The sequence below is a fragment of the Calidris pugnax genome, unplaced genomic scaffold (genome assembly GCF_001431845.1).
Source record: "Calidris pugnax isolate Ruff unplaced genomic scaffold, ASM143184v1 scaffold212, whole genome shotgun sequence".
Classification (NCBI taxonomy): Eukaryota; Metazoa; Chordata; class Aves; order Charadriiformes; family Scolopacidae; genus Calidris; species Calidris pugnax.
Window position 1 is genome coordinate 904,589 of NW_015091012.1, and position 19,952 is coordinate 924,540.

General features: G+C 38.7%; 1 protein-coding gene across 2 annotated transcripts in view; it reads left to right on the plus strand.

Annotated features, from left to right (window-relative positions):
• Nucleotides 1-3,238: 3,238 nt before the first annotated feature.
• The window catches only part of LOC106895973 (band 4.1-like protein 2), a 96,647-nt gene continuing 79,933 nt past the window's right edge, over nucleotides 3,239-19,952 (plus strand). For both annotated transcript variants that reach the window (XM_014955654.1, XM_014955655.1), the window contains exon 1: nucleotides 3,239-3,322. The gene's annotated coding sequence lies outside the window, so the exon portion shown is untranslated. The remainder of the gene's footprint in view (nucleotides 3,323-19,952) is intronic.

Sequence of the window (19,952 nt, forward strand, 5' to 3'; positions counted from 1 at the left end):
GGCTGCCAAACCAGAGAGGGGTGGGTTTTTCCCCTCCTTTCCCCCCCCAAAAAAAAAGAATTCCCTCCCGATGTGTGCCGGTGGCTGTCCCGCACCCGTCGCGCTGCGCCAGGAGAGGAGGGTGCTTTTAATTATATATTTATTTTTTTATTATTTATTTTTTTTTATTGCCTCCCAGAGCACCGCTCCTCCTTCTGATAACTTCATCTGTTTGCATCTGGGGCTGTGCCTTTCCTCCAGCTGTGAGTGAGCGAGCGACTGCAGGAACATGAGCTAAATAGGACCCGGCACTGGGGCTGTTTATCAATAATTAGGCAGGGGGTGAAATTGAGGACATCCCTGTACCTTCCTAATTTCCTTCCCCCTTTGGGATTAGAATAAAAATCAGTGTAGAATCCTATTCTATGTTCTTTATCTGCTATTTTTTGAAAAAAAAAAGCCTACCTGGCCTCTGTGTGCACGTACTGCACTGAGGTCTTAAAAAAAAATTGAGGTGTTATTTATAACTTTAAATCCCAAGTTCTTTTCCTATTATTGTTCTCTTGTAAGGCTTTGATTACAGTGCTGTGAAGGCTGAATGAACCTCTCGAAAGGGCCATTAACGCTGCGGTAACATTTTTTTAGTTGCGGTGTTTTTTCCCCAGATGAAGATCCCACTGAGTTGAAGCTAATCCCTTTTGATGTTAATAGTATTGTGCACGCGTGTGTGTGTGCGCGGCTAGAATGGGCTTAAATGAGGTTAGTGTATGAATGATTGCTGATCGACCTAAAGGGGCTTGGTTTGAGGGCTTGTCATCTTAATGATTATGATTTCCAGAAAACAGCTTCTGAAATAAATCACTGCCAGGGAGCAAGTAATAGCCAGCGAGGGAGTAAACTCAGGTTAAGGTGCTTTGATACCGGTAACGACTAGCAAACAGTTCAATTAGGATGGTTTTTTTTCTACTTGTAAAGCTGTCTAAGGTGAATTTTTAATTAAAACCATGTAATTTATAGCTTTTTCATTGACATATAGTCCTTTGCTTAGCTTTACTGCCTCATTTTTCCTGTCTGCTAGCATGGGTGCTTCCAGAGTGTTAGTGAAATGCAACAAACACATCATTATGAGAATTTGCTGAAGGCTAAGTTTTCCAAAAACTTGCATATTTCCGGGCCTGGAGAGTTCGAAATGGCAAAATGCCTTTTTTTTTTTTTATCAGGAACTGGCTTAAAAAAGAAAGCTGCATCCCTTGTCAGTATCTCGTTAGTTTCAACCAGTGACTGAATTCAGTCCCTAAGCTATAACTGGACGGTTATAGAACAGACCCAGCTCAGACCTGGTTTTGTGGCATCCCGGGAGGCTGGGAAAGGATCTGCAGGAACATCCCTGGAAGGATAATTCAGCCTAAACGTCCTGCTTCAGCTGCTGCTCTCCTCCTTTCCAGCAAGTTTCCATTTCTGCTTGCCACGCCGTTTTCTATCTGCTGTTACCCTCTGCTGTGGGAAGTCGAGCTGCTTTCTCTTGCTGAAAACTGCAGCGTTCTGCTGAGTTTGATTCCCTTTAGCCTTAGAATGTGACCTTCCCTTCCGTGTTTTCAGAGGTTATGGATATCAAAGTTTATTTCAACAGTTTGTACCCGTGGCGGAGGAGCTCGTGTTGTAACAGTGTCGTTTAGAATGGTCTACTCAAGACTTTCAAAAATGTGTATATTCTGCGTGTGCACGTGCTGGAAGTGGAGAAGAGGGAGAGTTCAAACCTCTTAACAGCGAGGGCCAAGTGGAAGAGACTTCCAGGCCTCATTCCTTTGGAAATACATCTTTTATTCCACTTCGAATTTGATAAGTCTCCAGCAATTTTAGTCAGTTAATATTTTCTGATTTTATTGCCGCTTTTTGTTGCAACTTAAAAAGTAGGAGCAAAGGAAGGCAGGTCTCTGAAACCAGCCTGACTTGTGGATGTCTCTTCGTGGGGTTTCAGTGACAGCACTGCATAGCTCTCATTTAGAGAGGGCAACCCGAAGAATAATTGTAGCATTTATTGTATTTAATACAATATGAATCATTTAATGAGTGCGAATATAGGAAAAACATGCGTTTTTCATTTGGCCAACTCCCAAGTCATACATTTAAGGATGAAGAACGTGGATCATGGGTGGAGAATGGGAGTGTTCTGGGAAGTACAGACATTTAAAGGGGGTATTATGGGTTGTGATTAATAACTTGAACATAAGATCTCTTATTAGACATTCAAAAAGATCTAAGTATATAACCAACATGAATTATAGGGCAAGATGATAAAATCTTTCTGTATTTGGTGCTTATGGGATTCCTTTTTGAATTCTGTGTTCACTTTTGGCATTAAACTTTAGAAAGTTGATATTAATAATGTGAAATAATTTGAAGAGGGAGAAGAACTGGGAAACATGTCTCTGTACAAAAGATTGACCAATTTAAGGGTTAAAAAGAGAAGGAACGAAATAAAGTGGTGATAGATGGACCTGGAGTGGGCGAGAGCTGCTGATAGTGGCTCTGAAAGGATTCCACAGTAGGAAAAGGACCTAAGTAACTTACATTTTTCATAGTTATGTCTGTAGTTCACAGCATTGCTTTAATTATTGAAAGAGACAAGTTTTGTACATTTCAGTTTACTATGTGTAAATTTCAGTAGGGTAGAAATGATTTTACCAAAGGTTATATTGTGTAGTTAGTTTGCCACTAGACATTTTTAAAGCAAGATTGAGTGCTTTCTTGAGAAAAATGTACTAATTCAAATGGTGTTTTCATTCTGGAACTGATCTTAAGTTGAGGGAAAGCGAGGAGAGGAAAGGTGGGCTTTATTCCTCCAAAATTATCCCAAGAAAAACAGTGTTGGGAAACTTTTCACTGTGTACTCACATGATGGCTGGACACCAGAAAGAGGATGAAAGAAAGGAAAGGGGATGTGGGAGCGTGTGATTGTGTTATAGCTTGGGTTATTTCATCACAAGGGGTTATTTCTGGCCTTCTGCATGGAAAGGAAAGGCTCCTCTTGACTTTAGGAGCATTAGATATGTCATAAACTGCCACAAATTTTTTTAAATGAGAGAAAATCCAAGTGCAAGTTAAACAATTGTGTGTTTTTCCCTTCCTATTTGGAAGGTATATTTTAAAATATATTTATTCTTCAGGCACAGTTCAATTTCACTTACTTGGTTTTCTAATTCACTCAGTTGACAGGATAATTTTTGGTGTAATTTGATTCCAAATTTAACTCTCTTATAGGTAAAGAAGATACAGTGCTGTTATCCAGTTGTCACAGGTGATTGCATTCCGCTCATCTTCAAGACTTGTATTGGAATTAGAGGTAACTTGTGATATTTTTTTTTTTTTGGTCAGAAAGTTCATGGCAGGAATTTACTAAATAGGCAAAGTTTTGTGTTTTGTTTCAACTTCTCAAATATTTTTGGTGTTGATGTGATAAATTGACACGGTTTGAGCTGGCAGTTTTGTAATATTGTACAGGCAAGAACATATTGATGGTACAGTAAATATTTTGACTTTTAGCAGGCCTTAAATTCTTAATTAAAAAGTTTGTGATATAAACCCTTCTGTGAAGATAATTTGCTGGTGACTTACTTTCTTGAAAGACTTCACCTTTGAGTACTTTGTAAAGATTTACTGCTGGTGACTTACTTCCTTGAATGTCTTCACCTTTGAGTACTTTGTAAAGATTTACAGATTAAGTGAAGGCCATATCAACAGAATATTGATTAATTACTATTGGGAAATCCAAAAAAAAGCCATTCTGTTTGGCCAGTGAAATGAGAAAAGTATGTTCTGTGTATTGCATGAGATGATAGACTTGCCTGTAATGCAAGGAGGGCAGCTCAGCAAGAATGTGTAATTGTTTATTTTAACAGACTTGGGGAAAAAAAAGTTTGTTTCCGTTGCAGTAGCGTCTGATGTTTTAGTGTCCCAGTGCAGCTCATGGCTTTGTTTCTCCATTTTATATTCTTTATGTCGTTCCTTACATCTGATGTACTACTTTGAAAATAGAAACAGAAGAAATTTATGGAATTGATCTGTAAAACTTCAAACCCCAACAAAACAAAACTGAAATCCTGTTTCCCTTCTCCAATAATTCTTTTCCCCTTCTTGCCTTCTGCACTCCTCTACCCTGGGTTTTTTCCTAATTCTGGAGGAAAGCTGGGACTGGACCTCTCTCTTTTCTTATGACAGTAGAGGACTCGATTATAGGTAGTGTTTATGAGGTCTAATAAAGGAGAATTTCAGGCTTGTTTTGCTCTGTGCAGCACAACTTCCTTTGGTGGCATGGTATTTCGTGAGTGGATTCAAGAATGAGCTCCTCGGAAGGCGTGACTTCTGTTAAGTTGGCCTCTTGTGTAGATACTGATTGGATGGCTCTGGATGTTCTCAGAAGTGGGTAGCAGTGTTTTGGTTTGGTGGGGGTTTTTTTTGGTTGGGTTTTTTTTCTGATGGAGATAAGGTATTACTGCTGTTCATCTCTCTAGTGGTTTTGTTAACGGTAGCTTGGCTTTTCAGAGACCTTGTTGTGAAGGAGCGTTGTAGGAGGAACCTCTCTTTAAAACTGGAGAGTGTCCGGAGGGGTTAATTGAGTGTATTAATTGATGTTACATCTACCACAGTAGCTTGGCTTTTCAGAGACCTTGTGGAAGAGTGTTGTAGGAGGAACCTCTCTTTAAAACTAGAAAGTGTCCAGAGGGGTTAACTGAGTGTATTAATTGATGTTACATCTACCACGGTGCTCATATTCCTCTGTGTCTTGATTTCTCCTCCCTGGATTCTTTCTGAAGGGTGTGATATGTTCTGTCTTTTAATTTATTTCGCTGTTCCTAAGTGATGGAGCCTGTGTGCTCTGTAAGGTCAGCGTTAGAAGAGTTTGGCACAGAATAATAAAATAGGGTTAGCTAAGGACAGTTCAAAGGGAACTCTGGATTGCCTCGGTGCTCTAGGTTGCAGTCTTCCCTTTTGCTCCTAACATTGTCTGTGTGGTTTTGTCTTTGCAAAGCGCTAGTTCTGGAGAAATGGCCTGTTGGAAAAGATGTTCAGTTACCAGAAAGTAAAAATAGACTTTAAAAAAGAAGCGTGGACTGTCTGAAAGATCAGTTTCGTCTTAAATTGCTTGCGCTGATGACAAAGCAGAGTTTAACCAAATATTTATTGTTGAAATTACTCTGTAATTAGTAGCATTGTACAGCTAAATGTAACACCAGATTTTACTGTAAATTACTGCTATTCCATTGCTGTGGCTTGAGAAGTATAGACTGTAACTGTGGTATTCTTTTTAGTGGCCTGGATAAGAATTTGACTACAACGTTTTAAGAACATAGTTTTTGTATTTTTAATAACATCCTGCAGTATGTATTTAAAATGCATGATGTGATCTCTTACCACAATGGAAAATCAGAACAGCCTTTTCTCGTTTGAAATACTCAGTTATCCTGTATATGTGATTTAAAATATATATTCTTATTGCAAGGTTTTGAATTGGTAATAGGCAGACCTTGAAATTCTGATTGACTCAGCATGTATCCTACTTCTTCTGAAAACCAAACCAAAACTAAAATCTGATGATAAATACACACTTGGGTTTCACATTTGTTGAAACATTTTTATTGCTTCCAGTTACTCACAAAAGCAAGGATTCATTAATAAAGTATTTTAGAATATACTATTTCCTGCAAACTCGTTTGAGGTTGAATGTTTCAATTTTGAATCTGAAAGTGCAATTTCCAAGTGCAGTGTTTTGTACTTTGTAGACACTATTTGTAAATGAACTATTTGCGGTTTCCTCAGTTGAAAGAAGTTGTTTTATCCTCTGTTTGGCTTCCTCCTTTTGAAGTTCTGCTTAAGTGCTCTACTTAAATAATACTGTAACTACAGTTGTGCCATCATCAATCAATTAAAGAAATGTGGCAAAATAGTAAACCTGTGTATCTCGGATGCCTGGATCCTTTTTTCTTGTATGGCTTTTGGGGTATGTTTCCTGGTAGAATGTTGCATTATTGGACCATGGATCTGAAGCAAATCCAAGGTCTGGAGGAAAAAACCCACAGCCAAACCCCAAAGAAAGACATAGCATGAATTTCATATTTAAGTAAGTCCATGTTTGATCCAAGGGCTGCTTTGTCCCCTCTGGTCAACGCTTCTGTGTTGCAGTGATTTTTGACAAGAGGTTGGCTATAGATGGGTCAGGGGTGGCTGCTGGGATCAACCCCAAGTGCAAGTGATTTCAGTATTAAATCTCTTTTGGACCCCAATTTTTTAATTAAGTTAAACTGTTGGATATTTAGGCTCACTTTCACCTTGTGCTTTTTCTACTCTTTGTGTGCTTGAGGATGGGTCATGGAAAGCCATTAAAGTTTAATGAGATCTGTGCACTTGCAAATTTATTTACTTATTTTCTCCCCCCCTGCCATGCATATAGTATTTCCATACAACATGAGACCTTTGTGACTTTTTCCTAATGCATTGAAATATTTTCGCTTCAGATGCATTTCTGAAGTTTAGAAGTTTATACTTCTGCCAGTGCATTGTTCTTTTACTGAAGCAGAAGTGATACTCTATATAAGTGAATTTGGGAACACTTCAGTCCTGTGTTGCAGGTGAGAAAAATGCTTGGAGAGAAGGTTTCTAGAAAGTCCCGTTGTGATAGGACTAGGGTAGATTTGGACTAGATAGTAGGAAGACATTTTTTACACTGAGGGTGGTGAGATAGTGCCTCAGGTTGCCCAAAAAGGTGGTGACTGCCCCATCCCTGGAAACATTCAAGGTCAGGTTGAACGGGGCTCTCAGCAGCCTGGTCTGGTTGAAGATGTCCCTGCTCATGGTGGGCGGGGGTTGGACTAGATGGGCTTTAAAGGTCCCTTCCAACCTCAACTGTTCTATGATTCTTGTTTAGGTGTAGGTCAAACAACTTCCCTGGAGTTCAGAGTGAACAGGAACCTAAGAAAACAAGTTGATTAAGATACTGTCAGTCTTTTGTGTTGTCTATTTCATGGGTCATCATTAGAAGAGATAGTTAACCAGTGCTTTTATTTAAAAACTTAAAGATAGGCTGCTTGACATAAAAATGGTGTTGATATAAAATAAAGCATGTGAGGTTTTTTTTTTGCTTGCTTCTAACCTTAGTAAAACCACATGTCTCTTTTATTAGGAATTAATTGTATTTTCTTTGGGTGCTATTTTCTTTTTGTCTACTTTCTATTTGTTATTGGATGCTGTTCCCTATTAAATTTGATTCAATTTTTAATTAGTTTTTGCAGTTTCCATTTTTGAGGTAACTTCTTAGTGGAAAAGGTTGTTGTGTTCTTGTTTTTTCTATTCTGTTGTTTTTTTTTTAAATTTTAGTGAAGTTAGGTGATTTTAAATATGTAATTGCTGAGCTGTGATTTAGTAGCACAGCAGCTACTTAGACCTGACACTGATTCTTCAAAGTATCTCACCTGATTTGAGGTAAAGGGCTCCTATAGACTACAAATTTCATGGCAGATGAGACTCTTGGATTAGTTTGGTTTTGTTACACTAATGCAAAAATGTCTGATTTTGTGCAATTAAGTCTTTTTTTCCCAGATGTGTTCAGGTATAGTGTTTTTTGCTGATAGATCAGGAATGCAACTGATACTAGAATAATGGTGTGGAAATTCTCTTACTGAAGTTTCTTGGTACCGTAGAGGTTTGAGCAACTTTCTCACGCAGCAGAACTCTGGTAGTTTGAATTCTATAAGGAAACAAACTTGGGAAGTTTTGCAGTGTGTATTTATTGTATAAAATTAAAGAGAAACAAAGTCATAAAATAGCAACTTTGACATCTGTCCAAACAAAGCTTTGTGAGTATTAAATATTATTATTAGGACAGCAACATTCTACTTTTACTGGGAATTCCACCTGTGCCCTTTTTCTAGTTGTTTATTTGTGATTGTTTGGGTGTTAACAGTTTTCTTTTTTTATAGCAGACAAACCATGTTTTGCCATCAGATTTTTGCAAGCTTAAAATGATAGCTATTTCTCCTTTTCAGTAGCATAAATACAGGAATTTGTTTTCTTTAAACACAGATGTTTTTGCAGAGCATTATTAGTCTGAAATGGTATAAGAACTGTGGTGGCACGGAGGGAGAATGAACCACTGTAGCAGCCAACTGGAGCTGGAGACACTTGAGACATTTCCGACTGTGACTCATTATTTCTTTGTCTGGTTTGGTGAGCTCAGGGAGCAGGGTGCGACTGGTCTACCTTTGATCATACCTATCTTGCTGTTCAAATGTTTGCACATACAAATTTGGCCACTCACTGGATTGTAATTTTTTTTTTTTTTTCAATACTAGATCTGAGTTTATCAAAGTAGTGATGTCAGTGGGGCAACTCTGTGTCCATGGATCATTCGAGGATGGTACTTCTGAGTTACTGCTCCTATCACGGGACCTTTAAAACAAGAAAAGAACTTAAAAGCAACTTATGCCTTTAAATTATGCAGCTGAGTGTTTGTAGTCTCTATGGAGGTTACATTAAATAACTGAAGCTGGGTTTCTGTATGTTTTCTTTTCCTTCCCTTCAGGAGGGTAAGATGCATTTCTGAAGTTTAGAAGTTTATACTTCTGCCAGTGCATTGTTCTTTTACTGAAGCAGAAGTGATACTCTATATAAGTGAATTTGGGAACACTTCAGTCCTGTGTTGCAGGTGAGAAAAATGCTTGGAGAGAAGGTTTCTAGAAAGTCCCGTTGTGATAGGACTAGGGTAGATTTGGACTAGATAGTAGGAAGACATTTTTTACACTGAGGGTGGTGAGATAGTGCCTCAGGTTGCCCAAAAAGGTGGTGACTGCCCCATCCCTGGAAACATTCAAGGTCAGGTTGAACGGGGCTCTCAGCAGCCTGGTCTGGTTGAAGATGTCCCTGCTCATGGTGGGCGGGGGTTGGACTAGATGGGCTTTAAAGGTCCCTTCCAACCTCAACTGTTCTATGATTCTTGTTTAGGTGTAGGTCAAACAACTTCCCTGGAGTTCAGAGTGAACAGGAACCTAAGAAAACAAGTTGATTAAGATATTGACAATCTTTTGTGTTGTCTATTTCATGGGTCATCATTAGGAGAGATAGTTAACCAGTGCTTTTATTTAAAAACTTAAAGATAGGCTAGTTGACATAAAAATGGTATTGATATAAAATAAAGCATGTGAGTTCGGGGTTTTTTTGCTTGCTTCTGACCTTAGTAAAAACACGTATCTCTTTTATTAGGAATTAATTGTATTTTCTTTGAGTGCTATTTTCTTTATGTCTACTTTCTATTTGTTACTGGATGCTGTTCCCTATTAAATTTGAATCAATTTTTAATTAGTTTTTGCAGTTTCCATTTTTGAGGTAACTTCTTAGTGGAAAAGGTTGTTGTGTTCTTGTTTTTTCTATTCTGTTTTTTTTTTTTTAAATTTTAGTGAAGTTAGGTGATTTTAAATATGTAATTGCTGAGCTGTGATTTAGTAGCGCAGCAGCTACTTAGACCTGACACTGATTCTTCAAAGTATCTCACCCTGATTTGAGGTAAAGGGCTCCTATAGACTACAAATTTCATGGCAGATGAGACTCTTGGATTAGTTTGGTTTTGTTACACAAATGCAAAAATATCTGATTTTGTGCAATTAAGTCTTTTTTTCCTAGATGTGTTCAGGTATAGTGTTATTTGCTGATAGATCAGGAATGCAACTGATACTAGAATAATGGTGTGGAAATTCTCTTACTGAAGTTTCTTGGTACTGCAGAGGTTTGAGCAACTTTCTCACGCAGCATAACACTGGTAGTTTGAATTCTATAAGGAAACAAACTTGGGAAGTTTTGCAGTGTGTATTTATTGTATAAAATGAAAGAGAAACAAAGTCATAAAATAGCAACTTTGACATCTGTCCAAACAAAGCTTTGTGAGTATTAAATATTATTATTAGGACAGCAACATTCTACTTTTACTGGGAATTCCACCTGTGCCCTTTTTCTAGTTGTTTATTTGTGATTGTTTGGGTGTTAACAGTTTTCTTTTTTTATAGCAGACAAACCATGTTTTGCCATCAGACTTTTGCAAGCTTAAAATGATAGCTATTTCTCCTTTTCAGTAGCATAAATACAGGAATTTGTTTTCTTTAAACACAGATGTTTTTGCAGAGCATTATTAGTCTGAAATGGTATAAGAACTGTGGTGGCACGGAGGGAGAATGAACCACTGTAGCAGCCAACTGGAGCTGGAGACACTTGAGACATTTCCGACTGTGACTCATTATTTCTTTGTCTGGTTTGGTGAGCTCAGGGAGCAGGGTGCGACTGGTCTACCTTTGATCATACCTATCTTGCTGTTCAAATGTTTGCACATACAAATTTGGCCACTCACTGGATTGTAATTTTTTTTTTTTTTTCAATACTAGATCTGAGTTTATCAAAGTAGTGATGTCAGTGGGGCAACTCTGTGTCCATGGATCATTCGAGGATGGTACTTCTGAGTTACTGCTCCTATCACGGGACCTTTAAAACAAGAAAAGAACTTAAAAGCAACTTATGCCTTTAAATTATGCAGCTGAGTGTTTGTAGTCTCTATGGAGGTTACATTAAATAACTGAAGCTGGGTTTCTGTATGTTTTCTTTTCCTTCCCCTCCATTTCAGCTTATCCTCTAAAGCATAACTGCTTCCCGTATTTTCTCTCCCCTCCATCCTTTCAGCTCAAGGCCCTTTGTAACCTCCTCCCCACTTCATTTTCTTCTGTTCCCTTGTCTTTTTTGTTCTCCCCTTGAATTGACTCTAAAGTAAACACTACAGATGTTTGCAAAGCCCTGTCCTGCTGAAGAACTGAGGATGGCTTTTGCTCAGCTATTCATGGCTGAAGAAACATTTGTCAGGAGTTGAGAGCAGTCTGATGGCGACACCTGCAAAGGGATGCAGAGCTTCTTCTCCGTGCTGTGAGCAGTAAAGCATTACCTGATCCACAGCTGGGATTTTTAAATTGGGCGGGGGTTGGACTAGATGGGCTTTAAAGGTCCCTTCCAACCTCAACTGTTCTATGATTCTTGTTTAGGTGTAGGTCAAACAACTTCCCTGGAGTTCAGAGTGAACAGGAACCTAAGAAAACAAGTTGATTAAGATATTGACAATCTTTTGTGTTGTCTATTTCATGGGTCATCATTAGGAGAGATAGTTAACCAGTGCTTTTATTTAAAAACTTAAAGATAGGCTAGTTGACATAAAAATGGTATTGATATAAAATAAAGCATGTGAGTTCGGGGTTTTTTTGCTTGCTTCTGACCTTAGTAAAAACACGTATCTCTTTTATTAGGAATTAATTGTATTTTCTGCTTGACATAAAAATGGTGTTGATATAAAATAAAGCATGTGAGGTTTTTTTTTTGCTTGCTTCTAACCTTAGTAAAACCACATGTCTCTTTTATTAGGAATTAATTGTATTTTCTTTGGGTGCTATTTTCTTTTTGTCTACTTTCTATTTGTTATTGGATGCTGTTCCCTATTAAATTTGATTCAATTTTTAATTAGTTTTTGCAGTTTCCATTTTTGAGGTAACTTCTTAGTGGAAAAGGTTGTTGTGTTCTTGTTTTTTCTATTCTGTTGTTTTTTTTTTTTTTAAATTTTAGTGAAGTTAGGTGATTTTAAATATGTAATTGTTGAGCTGTGATTTAGTAGCACAGCAGCTACTTAGACCTGACACTGATTCTTCAAAGTATCTCACCTGATTTGAGGTAAAGGGCTCCTATAGACTACAAATTTCATGGCAGATGAGACTCTTGGATTAGTTTGGTTTTGTTACACAAATGCAAAAATATCTGATTTTGTGCAATTAAGTCTTTTTTTCCCAGATGTGTTCAGGTATAGTGTTTTTTGCTGATAGATCAGGAATGCAACTGATACTAGAATAATGGTGTGGAAATTCTCTTACTGAAGTTTCTTGGTACCGTAGAGGTTTGAGCAACTTTCTCACGCAGCAGAACTCTGGTAGTTTGAATTCTATAAGGAAACAAACTTGGGAAGTTTTGCAGTGTGTATTTATTGTATAAAATTAAAGAGAAACAAAGTCATAAAATAGCAACTTTGACATCTGTCCAAACAAAGCTTTGTGAGTATTAAATATTATTATTAGGACAGCAACATTCTACTTTTACTGGGAATTCCACCTGTGCCCTTTTTCTAGTTGTTTATTTGTGATTGTTTGGGTGTTAACAGTTTTCTTTTTTTATAGCAGACAAACCATGTTTTGCCATCAGACTTTTGCAAGCTTAAAATGATAGCTATTTCTCCTTTTCAGTAGCATAAATACAGGAATTTGTTTTCTTTAAACACAGATGTTTTTGCAGAGCATTATTAGTCTGAAATGGTATAAGAACTGTGGTGGCACGGAGGGAGAATGAACCACTGTAGCAGCCAACTGGAGCTGGAGACACTTGAGACATTTCCGACTGTGACTCATTATTTCTTTGTCTGGTTTGGTGAGCTCAGGGAGCAGGGTGCGACTGGTCTACCTTTGATCATACCTATCTTGCTGTTCAAATGTTTGCACATACAAATTTGGCCACTCACTGGATTGTAATTTTTTTTTTTTCTTCAATACTAGATCTGAGTTTATCAAAGTAGTGATGTCAGTGGGGCAACTCTGTGTCCATGGATCATTCGAGGATGGTACTTCTGAGTTACTGCTCCTATCACGGGACCTTTAAAACAAGAAAAGAACTTAAAAGCAACTTATGCCTTTAAATTATGCAGCTGAGTGTTTGTAGTCTCTATGGAGGTTACATTAAATAACTGAAGCTGGGTTTCTGTATGTTTTCTTTTCCTTCCCCTCCATTTCAGCTTATCCTCTAAAGCATAACTGCTTCCCGTATTTTCTCTCCCCTCCATCCTTTCAGCTCAAGGCCCTTTGTAACCTCCTCCCCACTTCATTTTCTTCTGTTCCCTTGTCTTTTTTGTTCTCCCCTTGAATTGACTCTAAAGTAAACACTACAGATGTTTGCAAAGCCCTGTCCTGCTGAAGAACTGAGGATGGCTTTTGCTCAGCTATTCATGGCTGAAGAAACATTTGTCAGGAGTTGAGAGCAGTCTGATGGCGACACCTGCAAAGGGATGCAGAGCTTCTTCTCCGTGCTGTGAGCAGTAAAGCATTACCTGATCCACAGCTGGGATTTTTAAATGCTACGCTGTTTTAATAAGGAAGGCTTCTTGTTGCTTTACATGAAGGTGATCACAGTCAAGGCTTGACTAAAATTGAAGAAGCTACCTCAGAATTCTTGGGTTAAAAATAGGCAACGTAGCTATTGCTGCAGCAGAGATAGAATCATAGAATGGTTTGGGTTGGAAGGGACCTCAAAGATCATTGAGTTCCAGCCCCCCTGCCCTGGGCAGGGACACCTCCCACCAGACCAGGTTGCTCCAAGCCCCATCCAGCCTGGCCTTGAACCCCTCCAGGGATGGGGCAGCCACAACTTCCCTGGGCAACCTGTTCCAGTGCCTCCCCACCCTCATAGTAAAAAATTTCTTCCTGAGATCTAATCTGAATCTTTTTTCTTCCAATTTAAAACCATTTCCCCTTGTCCTATCATTACCCTTCCTGGCAAAGAGTCCCTCCCCAGCTCTTCTATAGGCACCCTTCAGGTATTGAAAGGCCGCTATAAGGTCTCCCCAGAGCCTTCTCTTCTCCAGGCTGAACAACCCCAACTCTCTCAGCCTGTCCTCACAGCAGAGGAGCTCCATCTCTCTGAGCATCTTCATGGCCCTCTGCTGGACCCATTCCAACAGGTCCATGTCCTTCCTGTGCTGAGGACTCCAAAGCTGGACACAGTATTCCAGGTGGGGTCTCACGAGTTAATCTAATACAGACCCTACCTCAACGTGGTTACAGAATAAAGACTCTTCAACATCAAACGAAGCTGAGTATCTCCCATGCAGTGCTTCTAACATTTTGTTTTGAAAATAGTTATTTCTCCTTTGCCCCTGCTGGACTGAGGGAGATGCCTTGTTATCTCTTGTGGTAGATCTTCCTTTGCATGAAAAACCTTTCTGCTTACTGGCCTTTCTCTATGCTTGAGAAGCACTGCCATAGGCTACACTTACTTTTCAATAGTATTCTGGTCATTCTCATGACAAAACTGTCTTGGATGCTGATAAACCTGAAGGGCTGGTAATTCTGCAAAAGGATAAAACATTCTGCAAGAGTTTTACCAGCAATTCACTGCTTTTCAGCCAAGAGAGCATGTGCACTGTATTGGATTTTCCAGTTTGATCTACTGATTGGGTTGTAGTTACTTTTTTTAATCATTTGTATGCTTTGTTGTTTTGCTGTTGTTCTTCAAAACACACGTGCAGATTTTAGTGTGGAAGTTTTGAGGAACCAAGCAGAATGATCAAACTGTTCTTAAAGTTCAGGGAGAAGTGACAGCAAGATAAAAGTCACTGATGTGTGTGAGGTGTGTATGGGTACAAGCTCCTGGGCTTTGGCTTCCACTGGCTTTCCATTTCTGATTGCTGGGCTAAGGGGGGCATAACTTTGTGGGAAGTAAGAAAGAAAGGAGGAATCTAAAATTGTGTGATTTTTGTTCATTAGGGTTTTTTTTCTTTTTGTTCCAAAGTCATCTGTAGTTTTTGTTCTGCAGCTTTTTGTATTGCGTTAGGATAAGCTGTGTTGTAATGGGGTAATGGTTTTAAATTGAAAGGGGGGAGATTTAGATGAGATCTTAGGAAGAAATTCCTTACTGTAAGGGTGGTGAGACCCTGGAACAGGTTTCCCAGAGATGCTGTGACTGCCCCATCCCTGGAGGAGTTCAAGGCCAGGCTGGATGGGGCTTGGAGCAACCTGGTCTGGTGGGAGGTGTCCCTGCCCAGGGCAGGGGGATGGAACTGGATGATCTTTAAGGTCCCTTCCAACCCAAAACTATGATTCTATGATGATTCTGTGGTTATTTATTGTAAATGCTGCTCATCTTTTTTCTTCTCGCAGCCAGCAGGCTTTGTGGCTGGCTGTCTGGCATCATAGTACAAAGAAGTGACCAGCAGCTTCTTCTTGAATAGCATAAAGCACAAAAAGCGCGAAGAGACGTGACTTGCAGCCTGGGGTAATGCAATGACTGCCTTATTGTGGTTTTGTGCTCACAAGGCATTGGACTCAGAGCAACAATCCATGAGCAGGAAGATGCTGCTTTGTTTCCTGTGGATGGTTTTTATTTCCTCTTCTGTAGGGAATTTTGACCGTAGCATTTAACTCAGTCTATAAAGGTAAAGTATTTCTACAACATCTTCACTGACTGTTGTTGCTGTTAACTTGCAGAATGTGTAGAAATACAGGAGTATTAATTAGCAGAACTAATATTTTCTGATTATGATATAACTGTCGTTGTCTACAGTAATATTTTTAAACTGTGTGACTTCTCAGTTAAAAAGTTTTTGCATCAAAATGGTTACTTATAATGACTTTCTAAAATCGTTGCCAGCAGTTCGCACAGGAGAGGGTGTTGAAATACAGCAGTTGATGGGTAGGGAGAAAAATACCTTTTTGGGAGGGATTTATCATAGTGAAAATTGTGGTTCTCTTACCACAAAAATGCAAAGACTGATGTATTAAGAGATTTCTGAATGTTTTCTAATAATTTTGGTGGTCTTATGGCTATTGTATCCATGTTGTTGTGCAGCGTACGTAAGCGTTAGGAGACTGGAGTGTTATTAAATATGAGGTATCTCCTGACCTTTCAGAAAAGGTTGAGATGCTGTCATGAGAGTTCTAAATCAGATCTGCTGATCTGTAATAAGATGCCAAAGACCCTTTCCTTTTGTTCTTGTAATAAGATGCCAAAGACCCTTTCCTTTTTTTCTCTTCCCCATAGAGTCTCAAGAGTATTGTAATTTGATTTATACTTTTGTTTTCTCTTCTTCCAAGTCGAGAAGCTTAATTATAATGCTCTGTCATGGATGGTCTGTGTATGTTCTGGCAATGATTACGTTGGAATCCATATAAGAACATAGAGTTAGTATTTGGTTCTGAAGACCAGCTTCCAAGCTTGTGTAAGATATTTCCGATGGTAGTCGCAGGGTAGGAGAGGATTAGTCAAAAGAAGATCAATATAGAGAATAGAGTTTACTTTAAGTGTGTATGTACATTCGTACATCAAAACTTTGCCTAACTTGTGATTTATAAACTGATGGATAAAAATAAAAAGTTACGTGATTTAGCTTCTAAAGCAAAGGCGAGATATTTTTTTCTGGTTTGTTTCGTTTTGATCATTATTTATTTGTACAGCTGTGTCTTCAGGAGATGGCAGATGGGGCTTAAACTCGGTACGTGGGGCACAGCAGTTACGGAAATCTTACAACTGGGAAACAGAAGTTAATGTTTCCAGTTTCAGTTGACAATTCTGATTTACTTTAGCCGGTTTTTTCCCTCTCTGTTTACCCTTTTTTTGCTTGCTTTTTTGCTTCGAGAATAGTTAGTGGTACAGAATTCAAATTCAAGTCTGGCTCTGGTAAAACTGAGTATTCACAGACTGCTTTTTGCTGTCGGGCGGATTTTGCTGCTACACAAACTTCACGCTGTGTGTCGTTGACTTTTGTTCCAAAAACCATGTCAACTGGTTTGCTATATCCTCTGTAAGCTTTTAAGTTCACTCAGCTGAATATATCTTACTTAGGAACTGAAATCTCTGACAGCTTGTCATGAGTAAAAGGTCTTATTTCCTCCTTTTTTACAAATCGGAAAAGATGTTAACCAGCAGAAGGATGTTGCGAGTTAGGGAAAATACAGTCATGATCGTTTCCTTAGGAACACTTAAATCATTTGCTGGGTGTCTTTCAGTCCCTCTTCTCTGTTAGATGTAAATGATAACTGATTCTTCTTCTTTGGAAGCCTTATCATGAAAGTAGGAGTTTTCTTAAATGCACTAAGATTATTTTTGATGCAGAGTTTTACCATAGTTATTAATACTTCCTTCACATTTGTTCTTCAACACGATCTTTTGAATTTATTGTTAGCTGCCCTTAATTTTTACTTAGTGACAACTCTCGAAACCCTAGCCTTGGTTTGTTTAGTATTTTACTAATATCATTCATATGGTGTTATACTAAATGAGTTGCCAGAACATTGCCATGCCGGAGTAACGAAGCAAACGGAGTGTCTCGGCACTATAATGCTGTCTGGTATTTCATTCCCTATTTTGTTTTTCTACCTTTCTGTTGCCTTTTTTTAAGCATTAGAAGGTGTCTATCAACCTAGGACGTGCCATGACTTGGGTACAAAGCCCACTGTCCTTCACAGTTTTCCTTTACTGGTTCAGACCAGGGGAGGACCTACTAGTAGACCGCATTAGAGTGTGTGGCCTCGTGACTCTTGGGGCCATATTCACCAAATAAGTCACAGCATCATAGAATGGTTAGAGTTGGAAGAGATCTTAAAGATCATGGAATTCCAACCAACCCCCTTGCTATGGGCAGGGACACCTCCCACCAGACCAGGTTGCTCCAAGCCCCATCCAGCCTGGCCTTGAACCCCTCCAGGGATGGGGCAGCCACAGCTTCTCTGGCTTGTCCTGTTCCAGGCTCTCACCACCCTCACAGCAAAGAATTTCTTCCTAATATCTAACCCTCCAACATGTTTTGAAGACTTTCATGAGTAATGGGAGACAGAGACTCTGGGTTAGATACCAAAACTTGTCATGGTGCTTGCCATCTGAGTCGTTAAGAAAATATTTGATCAAATGAAGCTGAGTATTCCAGGCTGGGAATTAACTGAGCTGCGTTTAAATGTGGAAGCTTTGCCTTTTCTTCTTCTCTGACCTTAAGCACGTGGGAAAGGAGATAGTTCCTAAGCAGAGGGAAAAGGAAATTGTCTCATATTTATTAAATCCTCTTCCTATCAGGAAGTATGCATCAGGATTATATGCTTGGCAAGCAAGAGTACATATTTTGGCACATACTTCTCGCTTTGTAACTTTAACAGCCTGCCAGCATTGCAGGCAACACTAGCAGCAGTCTGAGTCCCAGACAGTTTTGATTATAAATCCCAGTGCCTGCAGTGGGGGAGAAAGCTCCCTGGGGACGGGTACTATTTGGTCTCCTTGGCTCCTTTTCCTTCCCTAGTGCACTGGGGAAGGAGAGGGTAAGGAACAGCTGGAGAAGACAAGAAGATGGTCATGGTGGCGGTAACCCTCTCTGCGTCCCGCTTAAATATCCTGTGAATATTGCTGAAATTTGAGGATGTTCCGGGCTTGTTGTGGTGGAACCAACGGTCTGCAATCTAATTGTATCTGAAAGATCTTCTATAAACCATTGTTTGAGTGCACCAGCCCCCAGAATTACAAATGGCATTGCCTACACAGGCATTCCAGAAATTTTGTACACGGCCTTTTCTTGCTTATCAAATGCAAAGTTGATTGTTATTTCCAATTTTTAAGTATATGGCTAAATCTTTTGTAAAGCTCCTCTGGGGCCAAAGTGTCGTGAATTTTAGTCCTCAGTCAGTGATCAGGTCTGTAACATTTACCGTGGAGGTGGCTTCCCTATTTGCACAAGAATAGGGGCAAAAATAGTTGAGCGTAGTTATGTTTTCTGTTAAGGCTTTGTGTGAAATGATGACAGTGCTATTAAAATACTTCATTTAATATATTTAAGCTAGAACTCCTGAAGTGTGAAGAGAGGCAAATGATGAGAGTAGATGCACTTGTATGAGAGATTATGAGGGAAGGACTGGATGTCCAGTATCCAATGGTTTTCTAGAAGAGTTTAGTACCATTTAAAAAAAAAAAGGCGTAAACCCCTGCAAATAGTTAATATAAATGTTTAATGAGGCTTAATAAAGTAACTGAAGTGTTATAGTAATACAGTTTGAGTATTTCATGTAAATATGTTCTTCTAAATCATTGGAATAGAATACAGTTCTGAAATTTGATGGAAACGTTTTGTCTACAACTAAACTGTATCATCATTCTGTGGAATGAACATGAAGAGTACCAGATTATGGAATCACGTTTGTCTTTCCAACTTATCTTGTCTTCAGCTTGTTTCCAACTTGTCTTCAAGCAAATTTTATTGTATTTAAAACTTGTTTTAAAATGTGTAAAGCTTGAATCTTAAAATGTGGTGTATCCCTTTTAATGTTAAAGCTAACTCTTTGCAGTACTGGAGACAAATGTACAAGGAATATTTTGAATAACTAGTTTGACTGTAAACTGCTTTTATGGAGCAGTTAAATACATATTCTGGTTTTAGTTAAAATTTGTTGATTTTTTTTTTTTTGGTGTATGTTTGGTTTTATGTTTTTTAAGGAAGATTTTGAAAGCCAGTCAGTTTTCTTAAATACAAAGGAGGAATTTAGGTTTTGAATAGCATCTTAACTTAAAATAGGAACCTATCTACTGACATGCTTTTTAACTTCATGTAAGCTATGTATTGTGGTGTATTTTTGTGGCATGTAAATTCCCTATCTGCATATTTAGTGGTGTGAAATGTCTGACAGCAACAAATTCTTGGTGCTCTTCGCTCAGTTTTATCACGTATCTGTTAGTCTGCGGTTTGGTCTCAAATGTGGCTTTTAAAGTCTGGAACAGGGAATGCTGAAGCTACAAAGAGTAAAACCTTTGGTTACTGTGCGTATAGAAGCTACTCTCCATAATTCAAAGGAATTGGATTAACACAACGTGTTTGTTTTTCTTCAAGGGAGCACTGAAGCTCTGCCAATAAAAGGACTGTTGAAATAACTGTAGAGTCTTCCATAGTTTCAGTTCTATCTACCACAAGCAAAGTGGTTCGTATCTTATTAGAATCAAGGTATTAAACATGACTTAGTCATGAAGATAAAGGAGGGTTGATTTTTTTATCTAGTGAGAAGTCTGAGCATTGAGTTCCTAACATCACTAATGTGTCTGTGCTGCTTTCTGATGAAATTCATGAGACTAGGTTTCTCTGTACAGAGATTCAAAAAGTAGATTCCCAAATCCCATAC